Source organism: Mytilus edulis, chromosome 13, assembly GCF_963676685.1.
Source record: "Mytilus edulis chromosome 13, xbMytEdul2.2, whole genome shotgun sequence".
NCBI classification, from domain to species: Eukaryota; Metazoa; Mollusca; class Bivalvia; order Mytilida; family Mytilidae; genus Mytilus; species Mytilus edulis.
The window spans coordinates 57,843,534-57,870,410 of record NC_092356.1 but is presented as its reverse complement, the minus strand read 5'-3'; the positions used below and the strand labels follow the sequence as shown (position 1 = coordinate 57,870,410).

General features: G+C 32.6%; 1 protein-coding gene and 1 long non-coding RNA gene across 3 annotated transcripts in view; both read left to right on the top strand.

The window, feature by feature from the left end:
• Positions 1 to 26,877, top strand: part of LOC139501986 (tyrosine-protein phosphatase non-receptor type 11-like) — a 462,346-nt gene that overhangs the window by 164,555 nt on the left and 270,914 nt on the right. The gene's annotated exons all lie outside the window — the stretch shown is intronic.
• Positions 14,789 to 21,116, top strand: LOC139501232 (uncharacterized). Its single transcript, XR_011658496.1, has 3 exons — positions 14,789 to 15,061; positions 19,127 to 19,285; positions 20,961 to 21,116. It is a non-coding gene; the product is annotated as an uncharacterized lncRNA (long non-coding RNA).

Sequence of the window (26,877 nt, the reverse complement as noted above, 5' to 3'; positions counted from 1 at the left end):
TTGTGTTTAATCCATCAGGTAAAGTAAACAAACTTCACAAAAATTATGACCAAATAAACAATAAAACTTCATATATTTCTGCGTCTTTTTATATATATTATAAATATATTTCTAAAAATCTTCAATAATTACAATTTTCCAATTTTTAGTATTCGTATTGTCATCTTAGAGAGTTATACTGATTTAAATACTACAATAGGGAACAATGCGACAATGATTGTATTTATTAGTGTCAACCCTGTATATAGGTAATAGGCATCAGGTGAATATACTGTTGGTATCGGTATCGGATTCGACCCGGAACTTGTTAATTATTGGCAATATTAATTATGCGGTAAACAAAAGGGTCTGGAGTGGTGTAATTTTTAATCAACATCATTGTCCTATATTACATGTAGCTATATATAAAGTTGAATTCATCGATTTGTCGTTTTTACCCGATGACGGCTGACAAATTGGACCTTGTTATTTTAGTATTTTAGATAATTGATCAAAAAAATAAAATAAAAATTGTATATTAGTGTAAAAATTGTTAGTTGTAGCTTCTTTTGATGTTTTCAGGAGATACGAACATCAAGAGGAAGGCGTATATATATTATACGAACATAAAGATATAACAAGGCCAATGCAGGTGATTAAATTAACAGTTCCGATGTAACTTCACTAGATGTGTATTTCAAAATTAATGTCTCTTCAGTGATGATAGGCAAAGCATATTTTTTCAATTAAAAAGTTCCCTGGATTTTTATGTTTCATCATTTTATAACTATGAAAAAACAAGGTTCACTCTTTGTTTGTCGAAAGGAAAAGTTTAAACGATTTATTTAAATTAGTTTGTGTCAACCGTTTTACATATCTTTAAACACGCCTGAATATCTTATAAATAAACCACTTGCGTATGAATTACAATAATGTTAAAAGGAAAAAAAGTCAGTATGTGTCAACAAAAGAAGATGGAATTCGTTTTCAAAATTCAGCCGACAGTAGTTTATGAAAGTTTAGAAATCATCGTTAATCGATAAAAAAGAGACAAATGTTACAAACAAACAACAAACAGCATGACTGGGTGTGCCGATAACGTAAGCGTTTATTACTATGCGCTATTTACTCATCACAAAATTCAAACACAAAAAATATGATATTCGGAATAAGTCTCAATTTAATAAATTTTCAAATTAGACGACTATGTCATCAAAAAACATAAGAACCTGAGATTTCGTGTCTGTCACCCAATTTGTGGTACAGAAAACTTATACAGTCTTGATACCAGTCGCTCATTTTTCATTGGAGCAGTTTTTGTGTAAGAATCATACCTTTCCAATGAAATGAAGCCCGTATAGTGTTTCATTCAATTTTCGAACGTATCCATTGCGGTTGTTTTAACAATGTTTAGACAATTCGCTTGTAGGCTAAAGACCAAAATTAATTTCCTTGGTTCGTGGTATAGGAATATAGTTCCCAATTATTATATTGAGTATTATTTTCTAAGTATTTTGATTACTATTTTCTCTGAAATGTTTACTATTTAAGTAGTCCCCTCAGTTGCATATTAATTGAAATAAGTAAAACATGTGGCAGCAATGTATTGCTGAAAGTGACAGCAGTAATTTGGCCAGAATGAATTTAGGGTAGAAATTAGCATTCGTCATTTATTCATGTATCTCATCTTGCAATAGTATTTGACTTTTCTACACTCAAGACAAGTATTCCCCATTTCAAACTAAAAGACAAATTGAAAGAGATGGTATAACTTTGTTTTATTAAAAAGAATGGCGAACGTAGATAGAAGTTTTTTGTCTTGGGAAGGGATAAATCCTACTTTGTAAGGAATCAATTTGATTCTTTAGTTTTCTATGTTTTGTCTTCTGTACTAATATTTGTCTGTGTGCTGTTTTTAAATCTTTAGCCATGGCGTTATCAATTTTTTTTAAATCTATGAGTTTGACTGTCCCTCTTGTATATTTAGGTCCTCTTTTATTCAAGATTCAAATCCTACCAGTGGTTGGTTAATATAGTTTTCAAAAGAAAAAGCACTGATGGATTGTCCTGGGACAAGCACATTTTATTCAAATTATAATGGTCTCTAAGCAGTTAAATATATTTCATGTTTAATGTGGTACAAATTTTCAAATTCAATTCGACTTTTACTAAAACGTGCATTGCAACCAATGCGAAGAATAATTGTGGTCCGAGGCCTGTAATCGATACTGAATTTAAAATTAATTGTTCAGTTGTTTTAGAGCTGTACATTGGTTATTGATCCGTAGAACGTCATCATTATTTTTCATGATTCTGAAAATAAAGTTAGAGAAATTTGCATGATAATCTTTCTTTTTGTCTCTCACCAGATTCTGAATGAATTATGCTTCAGTGGAGTATAACACAAGTTCGCCATAAGTAGTGCATAATTAATACCTATTAGAATCCTTAGTTATAATTAAAATTAATGTACGCCGTAAAAGGGCGTATAATTTGTTACTGTAAAATCGTTGTCTACAGTTGTTGACAACCTAACAAATGTCTGACCGGAGATACATTTGAGTTGATCAAGAATTTTTTGTAAATTATATAAAGATTCGAATAGCAAATTTTTTAGCAGATAAAACTCTAATTTTCTCAAATTAAGAGGATGAAAAGCGTTTAAGGGTGGAAGGATATTTATAATTTAAGCTGTTAAGATTTGCAAATTCAGACATTTTTATTGCGCCACTTGTACAACTAGGTTGAAAGTGGATTAGACGAAACAGGAAATGAACGTATTTTGGTATTTGAAGACCATAAACATAACTTTGAGGGAACACCTTAAATTTATTTGAGTGTTTATTTTTAATAATGCTGTTAAATAAATGTCGCAGTGAAAACGACTTCTATAGAAGAAAAAAACATTGGTCAAGGTTTTAACCCCAAGAGTATTGGCATTATAGAATTTAAGGGGAAAGTAACGTTATTTTTTAGACCTATGAACATTGTTACCTCTTGGTGTTAACGTGAGGGTATCCACTTTACACTTCTTTTGACATTTTTGTTTACCTACGTTTAATTATGATCTAGAAAAGAAAAGAAAAAACGTTCTGTACTTTTTTGTAGATGTATCCCTATTTACTATACAGTTTTACAACTTTAATTTGGATCAATCTTGAATTATTGAAAACTTGTCATGAACAGATCATGAAACGATACAAACAAACGATCACCAAACGATTGCCAAACGAACTATGATATTGATATATTGAATTGCATTCATGCTTAGATACACATCCTTAAAAATCAAATAATTGATGTTTAATTTAATTCTGAAAATATTTAAGAGCGGGCTTATCTCAATAAAAAAACGTAAATTAACACACTATGAACGAATAAATTTCATCTGCGATATCTGAATGCAAATGCACAGTTTATAGAATATTAGGGACAAACATTCAACGCCAAAAAGCAAACAAACAAGTCCAAACTAAGCCATGGCAAGGCAAGACACCACTGCGAACTATTTAACCCTTCGAAAAAAATCACTTTTGAAAAAACGATTTTTATAATACAGGTAAATCTTGAAGTTTATACAAATGTAGTACGAAGAAGTGAAAATAAGAAGATATTCCAAATAATCAAACTGGTATATAGACAAGATCCATATTAATATAAAATAACAAACAAGCATTATAAACAGTATCAACATGTCGAATTAACAAGAAAATACGATTTGAGAGTACTCGCAGTTACTGACAGCTACATGAAGTTAAAAGCCAAAAAACAATTAACAATAAAAAAATCATGCATCTGAGTGCCTAGAAAAAAATGCATGAGTAGATCTGATTCGTTGCTTCTTATATTTATAAAGCGTCTTATGAATACACATAAATGATAATTAACTATTCCGTAGGAAAAACAAACTAGTTTGATTTTCAGGTACAAATCAAACTTAAGAGCTGTCATCCACCTTACCAAAGGAATTTTTGCAACTGTGGTGTCGCCGTTAGAGCTGGTGGGGATGTATTTATAGCTGATAAATGTACAGATAATGATCATGTTTTTGAATACAAGACTTGTCGTGAGAGAGCTTTAGATGTCCGTCGTCAAAGAACAAACGACAGACAGTATAGCGTAAGTAATCTTCTTATACTCTCATTCTTTCTGCAAAATTTATAAGGTCTTTGCATTTGAAAAACCATTTCAATCTGATGACAAACACACGAAGTCAGTGAGATAAGTACAATATTGTATGTAAATATTTAGTTTAATCATACTTTACTTTTACAAAAACAAGTGAATCAGACATAAGTTTTACAAATTTTATTATTAACGACTATCACTTTTGCCATGAACAATTAAAACATATTCCATTGGCTGAATAGTTCTAAACTAAGAACTGCATGAAAATGACATGGTGTACCATATACTCACTGTTGTGCACTGTTATTTATAAGTATAGAAAGATTTCTGTTTGTCTTTTTCTTTTTTTTTTCTTTCAAACTTTTTACATCTGAGCATAGTTTTGTGTGGACGTATCGCGCGTCTGGTGATAAAAAAATATTTTTTAACCTGTTACCTTTGGATGGCTATTACTCGTTTGTTTCTCTGTCCTATATTTTCTCCCATTTATCTGTTTATTTATTGTAACCCTGTCGTGTAATGTTGTAATTTTAATGTTATAATTAACATTACCATTCAAGCGGGAGGTTTGGCATGCCACAAAACCAGGTACAACCCACCATTTTTTCATAAAATGCCCTGTACCAAGTCAGGAAAATGGCCATTGTAAATTATAGTTCGTTTCTCTGTGTGTTACATTTCGGTGTTTTGTCTCTGTTATGTCGTAGTTCTTTTATATTTGATACGTTTCCCTCAGTTTTAGTTTGTAACCCGGATTTGGGTTTTTTTTTCGCTATCGATTTATGAATTTTGAACAGCGGTATATTACTGTTGCCTTTATTTATGTGAATAAAGAAACAAGTCGGAAAGGAGATGGGCACAGTTTGTTTCCTTGGTAATGCCGAGTTCTTGATGAAAAAATACGTTCTACAAACTTACCTAATTTGTTGTCAATATGTTTCGTTGAATACTTTGAAGACACAGCAACATATCGTTCTTTGTAAGGACACTTATGTAGTTTATGTATCCAATACAGTGATGGAAGATCCTGTTTCTATCTTTGTTTTAAATTCAAAAAGTACATAGAACAAACTTATGACTATCCAGGATTTCCTCTTTACTAAGTGTTCTTAGGTATACTTTGAGTTTCCTAGTGAATTTGCAACACATAATTCATTTATCAAACAGTTTATGTAAGGTGATTAGCAACAACTAGTTATTTAGCAAAATATAAAGGTATAAATATATATGACATATATGACAGATATATAGAAAACAAATACATACTGTGAATTTGCAACTATCATACTAGTGAGAGGTTTTGCTTGCTTTAAATCAGGTTTAATCCCAAATTGTCTACATAAGAACATGACTGTACCAAGTAAAGAATATGACAGTTGCATTCCATTCGTTTGATATTTTGGGCTTTTTATTTTTACTATTTGAAAAGTGACTTTCAGTTTTAAGTGTACCTTGAACTTCGTTATTATTACCTTTTTTTACTTTCTAGTATTTTTCTCTCTCTTGTGAATGCACTTACGATTCTTTATTATATTATGTTGTATTTTATTATTTCAATAACATAAAAAAATCATTATAATCATGTTATAACATCTGAAATTCACAAGGTTTCGTAATAGGTCGAAGAAAAAAATATATTTCTTTTTCTATACTGATCATATCAGATAATCATCGCCAGTACAAGCGTATCCTCAGTTAGAAATAATTTCTTGTAATAACGTTGATTTTTGACATTTTCTTTTCTTTTAGATCTTTTTTCCAACTGGTACACGAGTTGACATTACTGCTTCAGTAAAACACTTCAATGTCGATATTAAAGCATCATTTTTTGATACAGAAAGCACCAAAGGGCTTTGTGGATTTCTTAGTGGTACATGTAAGGACGATTTCAAGCTACGGGACAATACACAAAGCACTAATTCCGAAACTTTAAAGGAATGCCATGGTCAGCCGTATACAGCTTTATATCCTACAGATTTTACAGCATCGTGGAGGTAATATTTCGAACATCTTTCTCATATAAATGGAATTGAAAACAAATCTGTCAGTATTATCACATTTAAAATATGCACAATTGATGTTTGTGTATGTATATGAAACAAAATGCAATCGGTATCATACGTGATTTTCTATTCTCATTTTTCACTTTCATAATTTAACAACAATATCATGTACAATCAAATAACCGTAGGGTAAATAGAATGAAATTCAAAACAGTGTGGCTGTGGCCATTGATTGACACATTAAATTCATCCATTGACTGGGACAATTTAGGTGAACGTTTGTATGTAACGACCATTGCTCACTGTGTACTTTTTAAAGACACTTAAACTATGGGGTCACCAAAGGTTCTCAACACCGTAATAAAGTAATTCGAAAAAATTAATCAGAAATAACACGATGTTTTGATTTATATCAATTATATAAATCAAAACATAAAGGTTATTTCTGATTAATTTTTCGAATTATTTTATAATAAAAGGCGTTAAGAAACCATGGTGACCCCACAGTTTAATTGTCTATCGTAGGTACGTCGTGAACAGTGGTCGTTACAGACAAACGTTCACGTAAATTGTCCCAATGGATGAATTTAATGTGTCAATCAATGGCCACAGCCACACTGTTTTGAATTTCATTCTATAAGTTTCTTTGAAAGAAGCAAGAATCGCTTATGTCACTGCTGGTGATCCGATGGATAAAACATTGTTCGGTTGATGTTTAGACGAGTTGTAGTTATATATATATATATATATATATATATTAAAACTGACATGGAAAGGTATCACCCGGCCACTGAAAGCTTCATCTTTATGAAGCCCAGGTGGTCGTGTGGTCTAGCGGGACGGCTACAGTGCAGGCGATTTGGTGTCACGATATCTTAGAAGCATGGGTTCGAATGCCGGCGAAGGAAGAACAGAAAATTTGCAAAAGCAAATTTACAAATCTAACATTGTTGGGTTGATGTTTAGACGAGTGGTATATATATAAATATAATTATTTTCTGTGACTGTATCTTACATTAATTTGTAGAATCATTTACTATAGATAATTTAGCTGATCTGTAAGAATAACATCATCATGCCTTATATATCATGTACTGTAGTACGACGCTAGTTTAAAACTGACGTGGAAAGGTAACACCCGGCTACCGAAAGCTTCTTTTTTATGAAGCCTAGGTGGTCGTGTTGTCTAGCGGGACGGCTACAGTGCTGGCGATTGGGTGTCCCTATATCTCAATAGCATGGGTTCGAATCCCGGCGAGGGAAGAACAAAACATTTGCGAAAGCAAATTTACAGATCTAACATTGTTGAGTTGATGTTTAGACGAGTTGCGTTTCTTCGTAACAACTCGTGTGTGAATATTCTATTCAAGATCATAAAGTATGCATTTGACAATGGAGTTGTGCCTGCGACATGGAACAACATACTCATTAATCCAATATTAAAACCAGAAAAAGATTATCGTGATCCTTTAGGCTATCGAGGGATAGCTCTGATGTCAATTCCCTGTAAGATATATGCAGATATTCTTAACAAACGTTTATCATCCTTGTTAGAAGAAAATAACATCTTAGCCGATGAACAAAACGGCTCTAGAAAAGATCGTGGTTGCATCGAACATTTATACTCTCTAACAAGTATTATAACTAATTAAAGAATCGGAAGACTATCAAAATTTCGTCGATGCCAAAAAGCCTTTGATTCTGTAAATAGAGTGATGATGTGGTTAAACTGATGTCAATAGGCATAAATGGAAAGTTTCTAAAAGGACTACAGTCGCTATATGTAAATGTTCGCTATGCTGTTAAAGTAAACGGCCATATGACCGATATGTGATATGTTTGGCGTTAATATGGGTGTAAAACAAGGCTGCCCAATATCACCATCATTATTCTCTGTGTATGTAAACGATTTTGTCGATGAAATAAACAATCTGAATCTTGGTTTCCCGATCAATGAGTCGTGCATTTTGTCTATCCTGTTATACGCTGACGACATTGTTTTACTATCACCAGATGAAGAATCCCTTCATATGATGTTAAATGTAGTCAACAACTGGTGTTCAAAGTGGAGATTAAGTTTAAATTTTGAAAGGACAAAAATAATACATTTTCTTGTCCCGCAACCCCTCGATCGAACTTTAACTTTCTTTTTTGAGACACAACTATTGATTATTGCAGTAAATATCATTATTTAGGATTGTGGCTCGATGAACATCTTAATTGGAAAATTTACAGTAAGGCCACACCAATGTAATTCCTTGTTCGACAGACCCGCCCGCACCTATTTTTTTCAAAGCAGAATTTTTTTTTTTTTTTTTTATATTCCCGCTTCCCGTATCGGGAAATGTAATCGTGTCCATTTCCCGCACCGTTTTTTTTTTGTGAAAATATTATAAACAGATATTTGCACTTGTTTTTATAATCACAATCTAACATGTATTTATAACGATTTTAAACATATAAGCACCCAAGATCACTGTGTCAATGTCTGTGATAATATTTGATTATGCATGAAACCCATTTATCCCAAATGAGAGTGCTCCGATATAAATAGAAAACAGAAGAAAATACCTTTACAGAACAAAACATTGGTTTCCTTCCCCTTACTTATATTCCCTATCAAAATATGTTCGTTGTTAGAAATAAACTTCAAGAACTTCGGAAAGAAATGTCTTCAACTGCAATATGCTGGCGATACAAAACTATCCATACCCCCTGCATGTTTATGCACCTGTCCTGATTGATTCAGGGGCCTGTCGTTCAGCAGTTAGATATCGTTCGTTGATGTTCATAAATATTATTTGGTATTTTCCCGTTTGTATATTAATAAATTAGATCGTTGGTTTTCCTGTTCGAATTGTGTACACTTATAATTTTGGGGTCCCTTATAGCTTGCTGTTTGGTCTGGGTCAAAGCTCTGTCGTACCAGTGGCGGATCCAGCCATTTTAAAAAGGGGGGGGGGGGGTTCCTAACCCAGAGTAAAAGGGGGGGGGGGGTCCAACTATATGCTCCCATTCAAATGCATTGATCGGCCAAAAAAAGGGGGTTCCAACCCCCGAACCCCCCCCCCCCCCCCTGGATCCGCCACTGCGTACGTACTATGACCTGTATTTGCTATTATCCATCAGAAGGGCACATATGGGGTCATTTTACTGTTGTAAAAAAGAAACTTGAAGAAATACCAAGGATTTGCATAGTGTTACTATACAAATCTTTTGAAGAACTTAAAAAAATGAACTAAAAGAGAGGAGAAATACATCATATTTAAATAATTTTAAACAACATTACTATATTCTTAAAGAGACTTATCTATGATATTATTTATTTTGAATAATATTAAGGTAAATGTGTTAACATGGCCTAAGTCCAGGAATATTACAAAATTCTTGGGCATGTTTTGACCATTTAATACCGGATAGATACATTTTTTATATAGTTCTTTAGGAAAATATGAGCTCTTTTGTACTAAAAAGTTTTATTTACAAAAAAATATATATTGTAACTTATATTGACCCCTCATAAAAAGGATATTTATAAAATTGAGGGGTTGTTCCCAACCTGATTATGACTTGGATGGAGAATTGTCTCATTAATTGGCACACATACATATACCAAATCTAATTATTCAATTATTTATTTGGTGAACAGGGAAAAATACTTCATAAATTAAAAAAATGTCACAAAGTACAAGTGATAAATCAAGTTTTCATATTGTCAAAACCTACTATTTTATGTTTACAAAAAAAAAATATATAATCGCTCGCCTTTACTTTTCAAGCTTCGCCTCAAAAATTTGCAAAATAAATATTTTTTTATTAAAATTTTCAAATCGCTCGCTTGCCCCAATTTTTGGAGTCCAAAAATCCGTAGAACAATAAATTAAATTGGTGTGGCCTAAGGGAAATAAGAAAGTCGGCAAGTAGAGCACCTCCGCACTTTATACAAAGTTCATTTCCGTTGTTGTGGAATGGACTATGACATATTTACAAAACTATATGACAGCATTGTACAGCCTGTTTTATTATATGGGGCGAGTATTTGGGGCATATCAGAACACAAACAATTAGAAACTGTTCAAAACAAAGCATGCCGATACTACCTAGGTGCGTTCAAGAACTCTTCAAACCTAGCTATACGTGGAGACATGGGATGGTCTACAGTTAAAACTAAACAAAATATCAAATTTTTGAGACTGTATTTTAAAGTTACAAATTTAGATGGAAATAGGCTCGTTTAAAAGATACATGAATCGAGTAAATCAAAACAACGCCCGTGTACTGAAATTAATTTCAAAAAGTGACTTAAGTTCTTTGATAAACACTCAAAATGACAATCCGACAAAAAGTTAATATTGTAAAGGACAAGTTAAACACTATGGATGCTGAAAATTGGCTACGCGATGTGCATAACGATCGAAACTGTGAAAAGGCAAATAAACTTAGGACGTTCAGACAGTATAAAAGTTATCTTCAGCCAAGAAGTTATGTAAAATTCGTCAAGTTTACAGACTACCATAGAACTTCATCAAACTTTCGTTGTGGCTCCTTACAACTCGCCATTGAAACAGGACGTTAAACCAAGCCAGTTACACCTTTAAATGAAAGAATTTTGTCAGTTTTGTGATGGAAATACGATTGAAACTGAACAACATTTTTTCATGAACTGTAATTTTTATTCGGACTTGAGAGAGGAACTTTTAAATTCACCCTTTTTATCAAACTATGTTTTTATTATCTTGAGTGTAGAAGAGAAATTTAATTATATTATGAGCTATGATGAAATTCAATTTTAATTAGCTTAAACATTGCATTTGATGTTTAAAAGGAGAAAGATAAATTTATAACGTTTAAAGAACTAAAATTTTTAATTATTATTTATTAGCATATTATTTAAGATTTTCAAATCAATTCTACCTTTTTTGTTCTTTTAAGTGAAAAATTGTTGATCTACGAAGTAATTGTTTAGTATTTTTAAATATTTTTTTTTACTTTTGAAAAATGATTTAAATTGTGTATGCATTTAGGATATAACGTACTAAATGGTGGCCCCATTGCCGGCAATGCTATTTTCAGCAATTATCTCCTTAAAAGGCGCTTTTAATAAACTAATTATGGAAAAACTGCTGTTGTCTAATTGAAGCTCGATATCTATTTGTGATTTTACCGCACTCAAATATATGTGGTCCCATGGCTTTTCTTGGTGAATTTTGGGGTTTTTCACGATACCTGACGATTTCGCAGAAAAATTTCCCTAATTTTGAGCAACATAAAAAAAATATTTCCGGCCCTTCATACTATACATTTAAGGACAAATTTGTGCTTACATGAAACTTCATTCAAAATGCTTTCCAGAAGAAAAATATATAAAAGATATAACAACCAATCACAGAGAGCCATCTATTTTTATCTCTATGTCATGTTCCCTTCATAAAATGGCTGCTCCCATGTAATTTTATTTGGTACATTGTAACCTTTAATGAGCATGAGGTAAAAGTGTCTCATATGTTTTTTAAAGCAGGAATCTAATATATTTTTATGCTGTTTATATCTGATGTATAATATATTATGTATAATGTTAGATTGTGACACTGTAATAAACTAATTACTTCTTACTTACTTACCTACTATATATAAACAAGTCTCAATTGAAAACTACGTTCAAACCATTGATTGCGTCGGATAAAAACCGCAATTTTTATGTTCTTCCCTCAACAGGATTCGAACTCATGCTACAAAGATATCGTGACACTGAATCGCCTGCACTGTATCCAGCGCGCTAGACCACATGACCACCTAGGCTTCATAAGAAATGCAGTATTCGGTGGCCTGGTGTTACCCTTCCACGTCAGTTTTAATCAAGCGCCGTACTACAGTACATGATATATTATGCATGAAGATGTTATTGTTACAGATCAGCTAAAATATCTATAGTAAAGGATCCTACAAATTAATGTAAGATATAGTCACAGAAATAATTATATATATAAGTATGTCTGAACCAGACACAACTCTACAACAGATTTGTCCATCAGATCACCAGCAGTGATGGTGATTCATGGCTGTGTACATTCTGTATATACAACACGTCTTAACATTAACCCAAAAATGTTAGATCTTTCCCTCGACGGGAATTGAACCCATGCTATCGAGATATCGTGACACTGAATCGCCTGCACTGTATCCGGTGCGCTAGACCACACGACCACCTAGGCTTCATAAAAAAAGAAGCTTTCGGTGGCCGGGTGTTACCTTTCCACGTCAGTTTTAATATATATAGACATACAGTGGATCTATTTATTTTCGCGGGTACCAATTTTCGTGGTTTGAGGAATACTTGCATATTCGAGGATATTCTATTTCGTGGTTTTGGCAAATACTGCATTGATTCCTATAAAAAATTTGCAATTCGTTTACTATCTAAATTCGTGGTTCCCTTGTACCCTTGAAATCAACGAAAATTAGTATCCAACCAATATTAGTTAATCCAAAGTTACAGAAATAGTTGTCTTTTATTGGTAGGATATTTTAGTTTGACATGGTTCATTCTAAACTAAATAAAATGATTTTATGTCAACGTTTGGACGATGATGTAACTTCTATCATATAGTATAAATTTTCCTAAAACCTTTTTGTTTTACTCGGGTAGATTTTAAATCACTACATGTATATACTACAAAGTAACCACAAATGTAAGGAATATTGCCTAGCGATTTAACTTAATCATGTCATTGTTATAAAGATTTGGTTGTAAAATTTGTTTGTACCTTAAATAGCTCCTTGAAAATGATACTTTCCAGTTTAAAAAAAAACAAGCCCTCTGCATACACATTTTTAAATTGATATCTGGTAACAAGTCTATTAAACTCACTAAACTCGTTGCTCATTGCTAAAAGCCGTAAGTGTACCCATAGTCGTAAAAGAGGGACGAAAGATACCAAAGGAACATGCAGTCAAACTCATAAATCTAAAACAAACTGACAACGCCATGGCTAAAAATGAAAAGATAAAGAGACAAACAATAATACACATGACACAACATAGAAAACTAAAGAATAAACAACACGAACCCCACCAAAAACTAGGGGTGATCTCAGGTGCTTCGGAAGGGTAAGCAGATCCTGCTCCACATGTGGCACCCGTCGTGTTGCTTATGTGATATAAAATCCGGTACATAGTCTAGTTAGGTAGGTAAAATTCATGAAAGGGAAGGGGATTGTAGTTACGACGTAAGGAACATATCCGATATCATTTGTGAAACGGTTATTCCATTACGGTCAACCAACTCGTGATGGCATCCGTAAAATTTACGAAGGGATGATCTCAACTTCACCATTTGGAACTCTTGGTTTAATAGTTTCCTTGTGAGCAGCAACACTCTATCAAGAAAATCATGATAGGAAATGCAAGCACTGGAATATCGTATCAATTGGGAGATATATACCCCGTATGCAGGTGCTGCTCGAATGTTGCTACTTAGAAATGGAAAGTTCACAATTGGAAAGCTGAAATCATCTCTTTTGTCTTAAAGTTTGGTTTTCAACCGACCCTCATTGTCAATTTCTAGATGTAAGTCAAGATATGAGGCCGACTTAACTGTATCTGTAGTATCCTAAATGTCGTAAATGTATGTGTCATTTTGGAGAGTTTTCTCATGGGCAATAATACCACATCTCCTTATTTTTATATTTGACATACGTAAAGATGATAATGTTGTAATTTCGAAATCACAAAAACTCAAATATTAACTTTAATAGAACAGGTTGTCGCTCAACTAAATTAGCTGGAAAATGCTGTTGAGTATTCCAAATGAAATGAGTACCATAGGGATTAAAATAACAAGAATGCAACATACAATCAGAACAAATTATGAAAAAAGGCAGAATTTCTACGTAAAACCTCGAACAAGGAAGGGACAATGTAAAATCAGGCACGCAAACAAGAACTATTGTAAATGGAGAGTACCTTTAAATATTTCCTCCAACAACAACGCAAAATAACGTCATTTAATGTGACCTCAACCTTAACATTAACCTCCTCTTCCCCACCGGCAAATTAAACGATTTCATAATATGCTATAGATTTATAATTTGTATGGGGTTTTAACGTCATATTCGAAATAGATTTGAAATCTGACATAGATCTGGAATCCACTATAAATTGGCGTCCGTCATATGAACTTGGTTTTTTTTGTCTAATGCGGTATGTGTCAAATTGCATATTAGGTGTTATAATGAACTATAGTTTATTCGAGTATTTTAACTAATGTTATTCGCTCAGGATTAGTCACATGTTAAACTATATTTTCGAAGGTAGGTAGAAAACGGCGGATAGCAAAAATCATATTGCACGGTTAGTTTTAGAATATCTAGAAACCGATTTACATTGTGACGTCATGGAATGAATGTCATGATATTGTTAAAAGTTATGATAAAATCTTTAATTACAATGAAACCATAAAAAAATAAATGAAATATCAACCAATGTTTGAAACAATATGATGTCTATAAAACTTTAACAAAATCAAATGATCGAATATATTACACTGACGATTTTGATACAAATATAGTCGGAAATTAATAATATAACAATTATAATTTAGTATTGCATTAAGGGAAACATATAATTTATATTTTCATGTTTACACAAGTAAGTTGGTATGTTTCAGAATTGATGGAAATAACGAAGAATTAAATGAAAATTTGTTTTCGAAAGAAACAGAGTATGATAACATAACATTGTGGAATACCACTAAAAACTACTGCCCTTGTCCATCTGCCGATCAAATCGTTGGCACAGTGAATTGTTCAGTGTCTACGTCTGTACCCTGTGACAGGAATACACACTATAAGTCTATAGGATCAGCAACGTGTCTCGTACAACCATTGAGAAAAAAACGTTCAATTTCGTATCCATGGAGAAGTTTTCTAAAACATCGTAATAAACGATCAATGGTAAGTGTATTTTCATGGTTACTTTTCTTCAGAACGAGATAAACAATTCGAACCATACCAAGTTTGTCAGTTTACTATCGATTTATGAGTTTGACTGTCCCTCTGGTATCTTTCGTCCCTCCTTTAAAGTAGATGTGCTTCTATACATAAAATTAATAGTAAAAATATGGTATAGCCAATTATGGTTTATCTTCAATATTTTGATTAGATGTTAGCCAGAAAAGATCTTTTCCTTAATTCAATAGACTGAAAGTACTTTTTCAAAGTCTAGTAAAGGGACCAATCAGCAAATTTAATATGGGTCAGATCGTGAAAAACACCAATATAAATTTCTAAAAATTTGCGCACGATACTTATCTCTTCAAAAAGTCCAAAGGCCTAAAAGTACCAACTTTTGTCTGATCAAGCATGAATTTTCACTTGATATTCCTTCTTCTCTGAAATTTGTATAATAACTTTTTGTATATAAGTACTAAGTTCTACACAATGCTCTCGACTAACTGTATCATTACTTGATTTAAATCAACATATGTCTTGACAGTATGTACAGTGTCTAAATTATTTTCAAAACTTTCTAGACAAGCAGAATTTGGTCTAGAACAATTAAGACATTAGTCATACTGTTTGTGAAAATTAGACACAAAATGTTTTTTTTGTTTTGTTCAGAATGAGATCTAGAATAAGAAACACACTTTAGGTAATTTCCAAGTGGTTTGTGTTTGTACTGGCGGACCAAACAGCAAACAATGCTGTGGTTGTATGCCTTAAATACAACATGGATGTTCTTTAGATTGAAATTTTAAATTCATATGCACATTCAGGTCCGTGCGCTCTTCAGAGTTACATAGTAAACAGACATCACATCACAGCTAAAGTTCTCGTCGGAAAATTTCAAGGTCTCTACTATTTATAAGTTACCTAAACTACACAAACAAAACCAGTAAAACATCGTTTCATTTTGGCCTATAGAAAGTGTCCTACAACTCATCGTCCAGTCCTTTCAACTAGTTCACGTACTACCATTAGTATTATGCCGGTGTTTAAAAGTTGTAAATCGATTGTGAGAAAACAAATCCGGGCTTCAAATTTAAACCAAAGGAAACACATCAAATATAAGAGGAAAACAAAGGAACAACAGCAACCTTGAAATGCAAGAAACAAAACCTCCATCATACATAGAAACGAAGTACTTTATTACAACTATTATATTATTTTATTACTTTATTTTATTACTATTATATATACGCGCGTCTGGCTTACTAAATTATAATCCTTGTTCCTTTGATAAATATTCTGACTTTGTACAAGACATTTTAAGAACAAATGATAGGTTTCACTTGGTTGTATGGCTAATAAAACCTTCCGCCTATATGACAAAGCAAAACCAATATCGCGTAAATGACAGAACTATGTGACAGAAAAAGAGCACAGACACACACAAGAACACACATCACAGACAACTAATATAATAGTTGGTACAATATGCATACCGCAGAAAACAACGAACATCTATAATCAACGACAGAACTTATTATAAACTTTTGTAAAATATATGAAAAAAGTGTAATTAACTGTTTTTTTTTAGTGCAAACCATCTTTGAATATGTTGAAAATTTTGACTTTTTAACTCTTTACACTACACGAATACACAATCTTATCAAATATAAGTTTTTCTATTCCATTGGTTGTTTGAATGCTAAAATATATGCTGCAACTCATTTAAATCCTTCCGTTCTAATAAGAAAGGTAAATATGCTAGATATACTTATTGGAGGTGTGATAAGATCATTGAAGCTTTTAATTTTCTCCTTGATAATATTTATGTAAAGTTTCGGCAACAACATTTTTCTACTGGTTATAGGTATATCTACAGGGCCCTTATTAACAGACTTTTTCTTGTACTGTTAAGAACTACATTTTATGACCAAACTCTAAATGCATTTGGTTATGAATTCAACAACACTAGCCGTTATTTTGAGGATATTTGTTTCGTTAAATAATTAACAATTTCCTAAACATACTGCCAAAGTTAACCAGAGGGAACTTAATTAAATCAATCAAAAACATCTGTTACAACTTTCATTTCTTATATTTCAATTTTATATGGGAAACTCTTCAGTAAAATATCATGTATCACAAAAGGGACAATTTTTCGTTCCTTATTCAGAATATTGTTTTTGTTTTCTTTTTTGGATGATGATGTTCCTTTGACACTATCTTTTACGGTGTTTATCTTTCCTATCGTTTTCGCTATGCCAGTGTCTGTTTTGATTTTTTTGGATTTTAATGAACATGTATTACTGGTAAATTTATCAAATTTGGGATTTCGTTACACATATTACTTAAAACCTTTACAAACTTTTTCCATACATATAAAGATGTGGTTTTGAAGTGTTTTTATACACGTTGAAAAATTATTTCAAACGAAAAAGCACATCCTCTTTTTTACAGAGGTTTTGTTTTTGGTTGTTAACCGTGTCCGGAAATTTAGAAACTATCTTGGTTATGTAAAGATGCTTTAAATAAAGTTATTCTTAAACGTTGACACTAAAGTCCGAGATTCATGATTTTTCTATTTGTTATTATTGACTTTTAACTAGCTGTCAGTAACTACGAATACTCTCAGATCTGTACGTAGTTGTTTTTTACTGTTGTTTCGGATGAGGAAAGGACAAAATTATACCCTTACACGCCCAGTTTGTGTTATTGTTTGGTGATTTCTGCTTTGTATCAATTTGATGAGTTACGCCTTTTTCGACTGATTTTTATAGTTTGTTATTATATTGTGCTGCTACTGTGACTACTGTCCATGACTAGGGTAGGGTTTAGAACTCACGAACATGTTTCATTCCGCCACATATGTATGTGCCTGTCCCAAGTAAAGAGTCGGTAGTTTATTGAGCGTTATTGGTTCATCTCTTTCACATTTTTGTCGTAAATTGTTATGTTTGAGATAAGGCCTTGGCTTTTTTAAATGGAAATATATAGGATTTTTTATAGCGGTACCCACCATAGCCGACTTTTGTTGACTTATAAGATATAACCTTATGATAAGTTAAGTTTAAGGACGACCACTAGTGGTAGGGCAATGATATAGTTGATTTACTTTAAAGTTTGTGATTAGATCAGTATAAGTGCAACCAGTCGTTCTGATTCATTGATACTATTAGCATTTTTTATACTTCTTCATTGTTGATATTATTTTTTCTTTTTCTTTTCAACTTGACATTATATGTACATTTAAACCAGTGTTTAGAACAAAATGATGTCAATTTAAGGTATTATGAATTTTTTCGGGTGTCACATGTGGATCAGACTAGACAAACGTTTATTTCATAACAGGTCTTGCTCAAGTATTTTTCATATTCAGTACCTGCCGTCTAGTGACTCTGTAACTTTTGTATCGTTTTCGGTTTAATGTTTGTGAACAAGTCTTATTAAGGGGAACCATTAGTTCTATTTTGATAATATTAAATAGGTTGTATTATTTTGATGGATGCTCTTTTGCTCCTCCTCTCGGTCGTCGCCTAATGCTTTGAACCTTTTGTCAATTGTAGTTTATGGCTAGATCAGTTTGAGGGACATCAAGACGGAAGATCAAAGATATTTTGCTTGCCGTTGAACAAGCATGTCTTACAACATAAGCTATTCGCAGGGATAATGAAGCGAACTAACAACTTTCTCTTAGTTAATTCTAATATCATGAATATGTTGTCATTCATTTCTCAACATTCGTATTGTACTATTCAGGTTGGTAGGGTAGGCGGTGGTAAGGGTCTAAAATTTAAATATTTTGCAAACCCAATTGACAGCATATAAAATTTACTTGACATTGGTGTATCACACAATAGCGTTCGTCTTTGGTAGCTACCCAAAGCAAGAACTAATAAAGACTATGGTCCAATGTGTAATCCTTAAAAAGTGTATTTGAACCATGTATTTCTCAAGTCTAGGCTGTAATTTTGTAAAAATAAGAAATGCACATAGTTGAAAAACCGATACGGATTAATTGCTTTTGATAAATATCATAAATTTATCTTGTTTAGAATAATTGTTCTGTTTTAGATTTATAATGCACCCCATGATAATGTAACAATGACTGAAGATGAAGCGGTACAGTATTGCCAAAACACGTTAGGAGATTCAGCTGTATTTAAGGCTTGTAGCCAAGTGCCTAATGTCCAAAGTGCATCATTCTTAGAAGCATGTGCCCTCGACATTCAGGTTTAATATTCTAAATATATGCACAATAATTTATCAATCACATCCATTTCTTTTTACATATATATCTGATTATCAAGTATTGATTATAACTTTCTTATGTAATCATTTGAACCATATATCATTTTCTTCATACAGAAATGTCTGTACCAATTAAAGAATATGATTGTTGTTTTCCATTCTTTTAATGTGTTTGAGCTTTTAAATTTACCATTTGATTAAGATTTTCAGTTTATAATTTCATTGGAGTTTTGTATATATGTTATTTTACGTTGGGTTTTTTTTCACTCCGAGAAAAATAAAATAATGTAAAAGAATAAAAAAGACCACATTTTATACATCATTATGTTTAAAGTCATATGAAACGAGTGGAAAATAATGTCTATTCAATTCTTAAACCAATGCATGTATATTTCATAAACTTCGTCTTATGTGCACGGTTTTATCATTTTTTACGCAATTATATCGTATAATCGTCATTTTTTTTTCTCTCTGGCTGTTGTGATGTGAAAAAATGGAAGTTCACTAATTGTCGTGTTTTGAAGACGAAGGTTACCAATTGTCATCTTATTGTAAACAATCAACATAGCAGCATGTATATTGAGCACATATATAGCATGTACAATCAGCTAATAGTTTATCTAACATATGACAGTTACATGCGTATTGCGATCCCCAATTTGTACGAAAGAGTCACGTTTATAAGGTAACTTGCATACGGAAAATATGCCGTCGATAGCTTCCTGGAAGCAAGCAATTAAAAAAAGTAAATTTCTTCTAAATGTGCATAAATTAAAGAATTTTCTTAAGATTTATAATGAAAACTATCCATTTTGATATTAAAAACATATTATGCATATTGTTTTTTTTTTATTTGAGGTTTCATATGACTTTAACTTAAGAGTAAAAAATAATAAGTCTTCAAAACTTAATTTTATAAAGGAAAAAAGATTTTTGGAAATGTTTGATTCAGGTCTTCTATACATGTATCTTGTTTAAGAATTACAAATATACCATACCATACCTATTCAGGAAACATCTGACAACTCAAAAATCAATAAATGAATAAACTGACGTTGCTTGAAACATGTTTTGACAACTAACATTATAACTATATACCGATAAGAATTGAAACTACAATGATGATTATTTGTACAGAACAAATATAAAGACAAAACATAAAACAAATAGACGTTATCAATAAAAAAAGAGGATTTATTATGATCTTATGATTATTAATGAGACAACTTTCCACAAGTAACCAAGTGTTACAGTAATTGACAGTGCAAGGTCACCATACGGTCTTCAACAATGAGCAAACCTCTAGCCACATAGTGGGCTATAAAAAGCCCTTAAATCTCAATGAAAACCAATACAAACAAGAAAACTAACAGCCTCATTAATGTATAAAAAATGAACGAAAAACAGATATGTAACACAGCAACACAAGAGAACATATAAACTACTTGTTAATAGAGAGAAGGAACATCATTTTTAAACCAGTTTCATGTATAAAAAAAAGTAGCATAATTGAATATTTCGCAATGACAAACAAATTATTATTGTAAAGTTATAATGCAATTGAGTTTCAAAAGCCAAATTAAGTAAAAGATAGAAATGAAAAGGAACATTCAGTCAACATTTGCATTATAAGTGAGAATCATTCTTTTAATTGCAGTTGTCTAATTCGTTGTCGTGGACTAAATCAACAATGGAAAGCTTCAAATCAAATTGTTTTGGAGAACTCATCGACAACAATACTCTAAGCGAAGAATCAGAGAGCGGCGGAATTTCTGTTGCAGAAGCTGTTCGACAAATACTCTGCCCAGGTCTTCCAGAATGCAGTGGACGTGGTGCTTGTGTGAACGGTTAGTTCCTTTTGAAAATTATACAATGGTGACAACACGCACATGATGAACAGCATACTGAATAGCCGTAGGAAACTTAATTAATCGGGTGTTATATTCATTTACACGTCTGTAGGAGAATAGCAAATATTAGTAGTTAGTTGATTATCTGTGTTGTATGCTTGTTGATGAAGTGTCGTTATGTTAACATTTTGGTCTATGATTGTAATGGTGATTTGATCATAGACAAAAACTGCGGATAAACACGTTTGGGAAAAACTTTTGATAGTAAAATCAAAATCTTTAGCATCCAATGGAATCACTAAAAAAGAGGAGTTCTAATTTGCTCAATGCTTTTCATTTGGGTTGTATTTTATATTACTACGTTATCTCTTTTCCTATTCCTTTATGTTTGTCACTCTAAAATTCTAGAAATATACGAATTTTAATCACAAGGTGCAATTCGTTTGATATGTATTAGTACGCAACAACATTCAATTGCTTAATATGTTAAAACAAAAGTATTTGTATTTTGAAGTTTTATTTAGACATTTTAGTATTTTATCACTTTATTATGTTTCTATCGCACTTAATAAAATTGAGCATAATAATAGGGAATCTATCAAAGAGACAACAACCCGACCAGAGAGAAGAAAACAGCCGATGGTCACCAATAAGTCTTTAATACGGCGACAAAATTTCGCATCCGTATGTACGGTTCTGCTGGCCCCCAAACAACATTGTGTACTTGTTTCAATGATAATAAACGTCATACTAAACTTGGAAATATATATAAGAAACTTAATATTAAAAATCATACAAGACAAAGGCCAGAGGCTCCTGGCTTGGGGGACATGCGCAAAAATACGGCGGGATTAAATATTTTTTGAGATCTCAAACCTCCCTTTTACCTCTAACCAGTGTAGAAAAAAACTAACAGCAATACGCACAGTATTCAAATAGAAAGAAGTCCAAGTCCGATGTCAGAACAAGTAACAAACTAGACAAAATGACAATGATACATAAATTAACAGTATCGTATAATTACACATTGGAGGGATCTTTAAAAGTACAGAGTCACGAAACTTCACTTTCCACTATATAGGTGATGTCCTCTTAATGAATAGTGCACAGTTTGTGAGAATGTTGAACGCGTATTCCATTGAAATTAAAAATAAAAGAATCAACCGATACAGTAAACTCTATCACATATCTTGACATCGACGACGAGGGGCGGTTGAGAAAAAATTTTACGACAAAAGATCAGCTAACAAACTGTAAAAAAATATTTCTATGAAGCAATATTACAGCAACGCCTGCAAATCTACATGAATAATTATGAAGAGACCGGTTTCATTGAGCTGCAACACCTTTAAAACAATTAAAACAATTAAAAGTCAGAAATATTGATGGTATGACGTATGAGTGTTTTTTTTTCTTTTCTAAATTTGTCTTTGCATGCTCAGTCGACGTACTGCTCGAAATGTTTTTTTAAACTCTTTGTTTCAACACTTAAAATTGTACAACTGTAACACAATTTCGTTGCGTCTTCTTGAGGAGTATATATCTTAAAGTTGATACAATATTCCAGAGCTTGCATTTACTTTCACTATTTCCCTGAAAGTGGGTTTCTGCTCTATTAGAGCTATCAAATAAAGGCAACTATACTATACCGCTGTATAAAATTCATAATTCGATATAACTGAAACAAAACAGGGTCACAAACCAAAACAAAGAGAAATGCACCAACAATGAAGTATTTATGGACCTAACTACAAGTTGGTTGACAGTTATGCAATATCTGATTCGCAAGAGGACTGATCAGTTCCAATCGACGTTACTAAAATACCGTCATCTCTGCCTGCAATATCACCTATCAAATAAGGATAATCACCAAATAAGGAATTACATGAGCCACAAGACGTGTGTCACATGTGGAACATCGTCTAGTTACCCTTTGAGAGCCTCTGCGTTCCACCCAAATATGTTTTGGGGTTTTTGTTACTCAGTCTGTAGATTCATTTGTTCATTACTGCAACTTAATGTCTTAAAATGATACTAAAGTGACAATCAATCTCAAAATCCCATGAATAAAGGTAAAATTGAAGCCAAAGAGACGAACAACAGTTCACAGAACACATCACAGCACGAAAACGGCCACTGCATAAAACAGCGATTGTACTATGAGGTCAAGAAGGGTATCAACCTTTTCATCTTTTAATAACACAACTGGTTATAATGTTTAACATACACAATTACCTGCATTTGTATTTTAGAAGCATAAATTGCAAACACTCAAAACATCTTTCATTCGAATAGTTAAAGAAATTAAACTTCTTACCAGGTTTAATCCACCATTTTCCTTCATTTGAAAATGCCTGTACCAAGTCAGGAATATGACAGTTCTTGACTATTCGTTTTGTGATGTGTTTTGTCATTTGATTTTGCCATGATATTATTGACTTTCCGATTAGATTTTCCCCTGAGTTCAGTATTTTTTTACTTTTACTATTTTTTAACATGTCTAACACGTTTTTAAACAAAATAAAAAGCAGCAGCATTATATTGAGTTCGTTTAAATCCCACCTAATAGAGATGACCAGGATATTGACGAACGAACCTATCTCGACGAACGAACGTATAAGGAGCGGTAATTCTATGTTTACAAACGTACCTAAAACCAAAAGGTGTTGTTATGTAATGATCTATATGTTTGAATTGTATTCGGATGCAATCAAGATAATAGAGAGAAATGCATTATATTTACCAACTTTAAATGGTTTTCATGATTTGTCGATAAAAGACTTATAAAAGTGTTACGTATGTTACGATATCATATACATGTAGTTTTTAAAATTGTTGGACGCATGATGAAATAAACATCACGCTCAGGAGTATTCGAGTGCACTGACAACTTTTACTATACTCGTACAGATATGAATGCATAATTTAGATTCTCTCAAACAATATGTAAATGTGATGCTGTGGGATCGTTTCTTTATCTGTGTTTTTAATTGGGTATTTTAAAGTTTTATTTGTAATCTCATCGATCAGTTTATATATATAAAAAAAATGTCGTTTTTTTTAGCCCGTTCAAAAATGTTTTTTTTTTAATGAGGAAAGGGGGGGGGGGGGGGGGGGGGTAGGGGCAGTATGTTAAATGCTGTCTTGCACTTTTTGTGATCTAGCTGTCCTTTTCATGTTTCACCCTATTCGTTCCTGCCTTTTTATATAAGTTAATCCTGACTTTTTTATTACATAAATTGTCATCCGCCTTTTTTTACACCACATTCATGTCCTGCCTTTTCAAATTTCATCCTAGCCCCCCCCCCCCCTTTTCGCCCCTAAAATTCATATGGTAGGTCTGTTATCATACTTTCAACCTCTGACGGAGCAATCTTTTTAGTTTTTAACTGGTCATCAGATTTCATACAAGGCTCACTTAGTCCATCAAAAATGCCAATGACGACATTGGAACCTCACAACAAATTTATAAGAGAAATGTAGATACTAATGTTTATAAAAACAATACCAATAGCGTTCGTGTAGTAGAACAATACCCCCCCCCCCCCCCCCAACCCAACCCAAGCTTATGAAATATAAACATACATTATAGCCAAGGCTTCGTGTTGAAGGCCGTTCTTTGACCCATAATAAAAGGAGGGTAGTATACCCTTATATATTATTGACTTCATTGTTTAGCTAACAAACAAGCTAACCAAAGATTATACCTTTACCTACACACTCAATGCAATTGGCTGTAATTCTGTTAAATTATCACAAAATAACAATAAAGAGAATAATCAAAAGGTTCCCTTGAAATTGCAAGCCTTGTTGTGATTTCCTGACATATTCTCCTTTCACCATTAGGCAAAAACCTGGATCGCTGTTACAAAATAAAATCAGCAAAAAATATTTCTAAATAAAATTCAGAATGGAAATGGGGACTATGTTAATGAGACAACAACCCGACCAAAGAGCAGATAACAGGCGAAGGCTACCAAAGGTCTTCAACTCTGCGAGAAATCCCGCATTCGGAGGTGGGCCTCAGCTGGCCCCTCAATAAAATTATGCACTAGTTCAGTAAAAATGGACGTCATACTAGACTCCAACACATATAAACGAACTAAAATTTAAAAATACATACACGACTAACAAAGGCCAGAGCCTTGGGATAGGCGCAAACAGGCGGCTAGGTTAAACATGTTTTGTGAGATCTCAATCCTACCTTATACCTCTAGCCAATGCAGTTTTGGTCCTCGTGGAAGGAAATTTCGTTTAAAAATAAGAACTAACGGAAATACAATAAACGATTCCAACCTAGAAAGTGCTGTTGAGGCATGGTGTACAAATGTATGTCATTCGTAAATTGTAAACTTTGTTATCATTTTGGAGTTTCGGCGAGAAAATAATGTATTTCTCTTCTTCCCAATAATAAGCCTTTCAAGTCTATAGGTAATTATTTTTGACGTTTAAAATGTGGAAGGATTTCGTTTAGTAATATACCCATCGATTTAGTGTAGAAAAATAGGTACATATTAACTTAATTTACGGTTATTACATGTTACATGTAACTATAATTAAAATAAGAGCTTTGTCCTAAATTGTCGATGTTCACATGAAGCCATATAGCATTCGGACAAATGTCACACCAAAAAAAATGTATTTGTATCAAGAATGTCTAAACCAACATTTCAAAATGATGTTTTAATTTTATTGTCTGATATTTTTTTTTTTTATGCCATAATGTGATACACTCAGCCAGTTGGAATGTGTGCGTGGGTAGGGTGATCTGGTCCAATTTTTCTAGGGCTATATCCCTTAGTACTCAAATATTGGACCCTCACCAGTATGCACCTCCTATGATGTGGTATATTGGATAATAGCAGTCTGTTAACTCATTTATGTTCGTATAATTAAATAAGCGGAAAATGTAATAACCATAAGAGATGCAACTGCACTTTGATTATCAAAAGTAGCAATGCACTTAGTCTAGTAATAAACTTTAATATCTATTTGTGTAGCATCCTGTTTTACGACATGCAAAATATTAAAAAAAAAATGGAACTTATTTCTCTGATTTGATCAGGGTTCCTTGTAATCAGACTTATCTGGCTTGTCTGGGGGCATAAGCCAACGAAGATAGATAAATTTCGAAAAAGAGAACAAGATTTGAAATTAAAAATAAATTATATCAATATGGTGAACTTTGATATGTATGCTTTCAACCTGTTATACCCCCCCCCCCCCCCAAAAAAAAAAAAAAAACAACAACAAAAAAACCCAAGTTTTGGGACCTCAAATTTTGAAACAAAGTCTGGAATATCGAGTGCACCTTTTTCTATTGTAGCAAACATAATTTAAATTAATAATGATTGGAGTAAGCTTATAAACAGGTAATATTTCTTTAAACTACATGCAGAACCATGAAATTTCTTTTACTTCGACTATTTTATGTTGGAGTAATTTATTAATATGTATAAACTGCCGCTCCCGCTTCGTACGATTCGTCAAGTTACGCTTTCGTACGTTCGTTCGTCAATATCCTGGTCATCTCTAATACAACCAAGTGTTTTAACGATGGTTACTTATTTCAATTTTGCCTACGATTAAGTCGCGGTGTGCTATCTTACATTTGTAATATAGAATAACAAAATGATCGCCATTTTTAAATGGCAGATTTTTGGGCAACTGCAAACACTTCAATGGAAGGCTGTTCTATGAACACTAGCTATTAAGTGCATCTCA